This window comes from Pyxicephalus adspersus, chromosome 2 (assembly GCF_032062135.1).
Source record: "Pyxicephalus adspersus chromosome 2, UCB_Pads_2.0, whole genome shotgun sequence".
NCBI classification, from domain to species: domain Eukaryota; kingdom Metazoa; phylum Chordata; class Amphibia; order Anura; family Pyxicephalidae; genus Pyxicephalus; species Pyxicephalus adspersus.
In genome coordinates, this window is record NC_092859.1 from 59,003,641 (window position 1) to 59,008,896 (window position 5,256).

General features: G+C 38.9%; 1 protein-coding gene across 7 annotated transcripts in view; it reads left to right on the forward strand.

Annotated features, from left to right (window-relative positions):
* ACSL6 (acyl-CoA synthetase long chain family member 6) overlaps positions 1-5,256 on the forward strand; it is a 243,000-nt gene that overhangs the window by 119,719 nt on the left and 118,025 nt on the right. The gene's annotated exons all lie outside the window — the stretch shown is intronic.

Genomic DNA, 5,256 nt, shown 5'->3' on the forward strand with positions numbered 1-5,256 from the left:
AGACGAGAAGCACGCGGGATCGCGGTATCGGGTAAGTATGTTACCGGTTTTAATTATTTTTTAAACCTGTATTCGCCGTATAGGACGCACCCACTTTTCCCCCCCAGTTTTGGGGAAGAAAAAGTGCGTCTTATACGCCGAAAAATACGGTAGGTAACAGAACATGTGAATGCATTAAAAGCCATAGGATGTGAACACTTCACTGGCATCAAACAATTAAAGCTATGCAATGTTTCCAATGAAATAAGGAACATTATAATATCAGCTGTTGTACTAGAAACACTTTGTCAAGGAAAATTTAAAAACTAACAGGACCTTCAATGGGTATAGATTGAACATCCATCCTTCCCATCCCAATTCTTCTGCTGCGTCTCTTTGTAGTTCTCCTCTTTGGCTTCCATTTCACTTTAGAATCAAATTCAAGCTCCTGTGCTTTGCCTTCAAATCCCTCCACAGTTCCTGTCCCACTTAGGGAGGGAAAGCCAGGCATTTGAAGGGCAACCAGAGTTAAATTTCAAAACGCAAAATTTTATTGTTCCAACAACATAATTTAAAAGATTAAGAGCTGTGTCTCTATAAATTAATCCTAGGCTAACATATAACCACTAGTTTCGCAAGAAAAATAGCAAAATCGTTTAGTATCATACTAGGTTAGCGATGGCGGTAAGGTGTTTTGCCCGTACCAGGCTTCCTTAGGGGTAAGGGGAGACTTAGTATTATTGCTGGGACTTGTGGGTATGCATATAAGAATGTTTCCTCCTAATATACAAGGATTTCTTGTAGGTTTTCTTAAAAAAATATCTGAAAAGAGTATCATAATAATTGGGTGTATCTTTAAGATTATGAAAATAAAATACTATTACACTATTGTGTTGAATATTAGAGATTATTTAAACTATCTCTTACCCTTCTAAATATGGAGGATGTCTCCACTATACAAATGAATAGGTATGGGATATACCTCTAAATAAGAATCCCCTATTGAACCCCCTAATGAATAAAGCATTACAGTTAAAGTTTTTTTTTCTATACCCAAGTGTGTTTTGCCTTTGTTTGGATCTTTTGATCTAACACGTACCCCTGAATATGTCTCTGAGTTGGATACAGTATGAACCGACGCTACATTCAGAAGCGGAAAGCCAAATAGTAAGAGAGCTTCCTGAGCCGCCCATATATGGATTCATGGGTCGGCGTTCCGGAAGTCCCTCTACCATGTGCACGTCGGGCGGCGTGCGTGTGAGTCATCTGATAGGAGGACATCCCGCAGGAGTCCGCCCATGAGATGATGTAGATGGCAGGGGGAGAGGGAGAGGGAATCCCAGGCAGGTCCTCCTGTTCAGTGCCAAAACCCTGTGCATCTTGATGATGCACAGCAATTAGCATAGCGCACCCGTCCAAAAGAACAGGCGCATGCGGGGATGCAGCAAGATGGAGTGACATTGTCCCCACAAGTCAGGGGGCGTGCCCAGGGATTCCATTTCATATATGGTTGTTAATTACTGTAGTGTTTTAATGACAGGGGGGATATGGAAGAGCGGTGGGGCAGTGTCTAAAGCAGATAATATGAATATAAATACAGATCTGATTTTTTTTTTGAGAACAGACATTGCAAAGGATTCCTCTATTATCTTAAGTACAGTGAAAATACATAGAATAGCTGTTTTTACAACAAAATATATTACATACCAAATTTTCCACACAAAAAAGGGGGAATTTGTTTTACAAAAGGTTCATTTGACATCATCATACAATAATAGTAATAACAGTTTATGTCACATGTAAATTTCGCTTCATATGTTACATCATAAGGAAAAGACATAGAAATATGTCTGATCTTAATATTATCCTACATGAGCAATATACATTGCATATTTATTGGATTATTTCCATCTATATACCCTTTATGACTTTAGCGAGTACAATACATTTGTTTAGGAGTTTTTTGTATTTACAAAAATGGTTTAAAACTGAATGCCTCATTTAGGCCCTGGTAGATAGTTGGCTTTTAAGTTAAAAATCCATTTTGGAAGCAGGATTTTGTCCATGTTAGACACTCCCCCCCCCCCCCCCCCCCCCCCCCCACCACTTTTGTTTATAGGGGATTTGTTCCAAAGCAGAAAATTGTATACACTCTGTATCAAAATTGTACACTGATAGGTGTTAGCATTTTTCCATCCGTTGTTCAATATTTTCAACCAACTCACTTTCATTAGGAGCTTCTTGTAAAATTTTTATAGTTCTGAAGTCTTGGATTTTTAGGTTTTTCAGATCTGATTGATCATTTAATATATTTGGTTCGTGTGAACTTTGAAAACATTAATTTTAAAGTAAGTTTTCTAGCGAAAAGGTTAATGTCCTTTAATATTTCGGGTTTGTTTAATTTATCTGAGGGAAAAAAAGACAATCCCATTTTTAGGACGTCTTCTTCCACAGGACTCAATTTGTATGAGGATAGGTTAACAACCTCTAGATTTGATTCTTGTGTGGGATTTTTGTAAAAAAGTTTGGGATTGTTCCCTTCGACCCTTTGGGGGATGGTAGTTATCTGTAGTGTTCCTACATAGGAAACCTGGGTGTGTGTTTTGGGAGTGGTTCCAAAAGTGAATGATGCCTGAGGTAGTCCCAGTGAAGGTAGTACTGCGAAATCAGGTGACAGATAAGGTGATGATGTTGGGTCTGGTGTGATGGGAATGGCTAAGTTGATGTTTGCCTGTGTTTCACTAGTGTTTACTATGATGTTATTTGCATTAGCAGGGGCAGTGATGTTGTCAGTATTCTGAACTAAAGGTGTTTAAACTTAGGAAGTGGGATGGGTGTCTACTGTAAGAGATGGTTTTCATTTAGTATCTTGTTGTGTGTGATCACTGAGATCACTTTTATATCTTTTTTTTACCTTGTGTTTTCTTTTCTATAGGTACTTTGCTCATGTGCAGTGAAGGAAGTTGGTTAGTTGTAGTTTGAGTATTTTGTGACGTTTAGCAAATTTAGCAACTGGATTAGCAAATGCAGAATGCAGAACAAACATTTAAAGGTGGTAATAAAGACATATTGTAATGAAACAACATGGCTACAAACACAATAACATATCATAAACATTGACTTAATTGCAAAATAGACATTGAAACATTCAAGCTTTAAAAAACAAAAGCAGCTTTTGCGCTAAATGGTGAGCAAAGTATCAAATGCAGCAACATAGATTAGGATAACACACCAACAACTTCCCCAAAAAAACAGACAAAGGAAAAAGCAAGCCAGATAACACCCTTATATATGCTCATCTTAATGTGTACAGCTGCTACGAATTCGCATGTATCTGGGACATTTTGTGAAGTTTGAATGTTTGCGAATATTTGGGAGTTTGTTATTTCATAAATAATTGAAACTGCGATGCTTAATATATTACAGTACACCAATGAACAGCTATTTTAAAAAATAATACAAAATCTAAAACATAAATCAAAAAAGATGAAATCTGTTGACTCTTTCCGAACCTAAAAATATTAGGTCATTTAAAAATATGCCTTTTTCTTAGCTAATATATATGTTTAAACATTTGAACACATCCTACATTTTTGATTATTTCAGTTGATAACTGCGGGGAGAATAAGCTAGCGTATTCTCGACGGCTAAAAATTGGTTGATAAATAGGTTTGAAGGCGAACTTCCGATTTTGCTTGATCAATCAGGCCCAATGTGTGTTATATCCACCACCACCTCCTAGATTGTAAGCTCTTTGGGGCTGGGTCCTCTCCTACTGTGTCACTGTCTGTATTCGTCTGTCATTTGCAACCCCTATTTATTGTATAATATGCGTAATATGTTGGCGCTGTATAAATCCTGTTTATTAATAATAATAATAATAATAATAATAACATCTGTACTAGCTGTACCCATGACTTGTGTAGAACCTTTTCTTGTATATGAATTTATTAGGATTCAGGTCTTTAGTATATTCTGATCCATTTGTTACTCTGCGTATGCAATAATATAGGACAAAATTATACATATTTTGTATATATTTTGTATTTATATATATATATATATAAATACTTTATGCTTCTGGTTTTAGTGAACACATGATAATTGCCCTGCCTCCCCACTATACAGTGCTCTCCAGGCCTAAGTGGTTTTACATTGGAATAGCTTACTAGGTCTTGTGCAGGTTTAACTTGCTGAAGGATGATCTAATATCAGATTGGGGTGGTGGGTGTGCTGGCAAGAGTTATGGATCACAATGTGGTGGCAGTATGCAGTATGCAGCCCAGTCTGTCATGCCTTTTAGCCTGATTGTTTTATGCATTGTAATCATTTCATTGTACTATTTAAACATAATGGTTTACAGCCACATCCAGCCCGCGGTGCTGTCAGATATAGCATTCTACTCGTTCCCTCACTGCTCGTTGACTTGCAGGAGATGGGGCGTGCGCATCTCCTATGATACTCTATCAAGATTGTGCTGCCTGTAGAGGGAGCTGCTCCCCGCCCACTCTATACTATGAGATAGTCCCAGCAGGAGCATGAGTGCTGTGTCTTTGTTCATGAAGCTGTCATTATCCCCATGAATAAATCCTGATATCTCCTTAACTGATTGTCATAGAAATGGGACATTTTCAAAGTACACAGGGGACTCTAGGAGCTGCTACTAAACCAAATTTAAGCCTTCTACACTTAACAAGTTGCCAGATACAGGGTCACAAGCATAAAATCCTAACAACAATCAGGGATATTTTCCCAATAAGCGGGGCTATTTCAAGACTTTGGTCCGTAAATTGAGTTTGTATGTTGGGAACCCCCTGGTGTGGGTCACTCTCATGGCAATTAAAATTAGGGTACTGCCAATTGTGCGCTGTGGTTCCCCCTATAGTTCACAAAACTTCAAGGCTGCGTTCAGGTTGGCGGTAAGGTTGCGATGCAGTTACCCCTTTCTCGTGCCATGGAAACCTGGACCAGGGGAGATGCTTAATACCGCTCACTGAAGTCTGCAGTCAAATTTGCAGATGCTGCGGTTCGAGGGACTGAGCGGCTTTAGGGGTGCCTGGTACACATAGGTGGACATTTACATTCTGTGAACCCCAATTTCTCCAGAACAGAGGGATGTTGGCAACTGAAAATGTGGGAGCCACTAGGAACCTCCTTTTGTCTCCCCCCCCCCCCCCCCCCCCCGTTATGCTCATCTTATCATGCTGCCCTGTCACACATTGCCTCCCCCTTACTCCTTATGAACCCCAATTACTCTGTAAGAAAAGGGAAATGTGA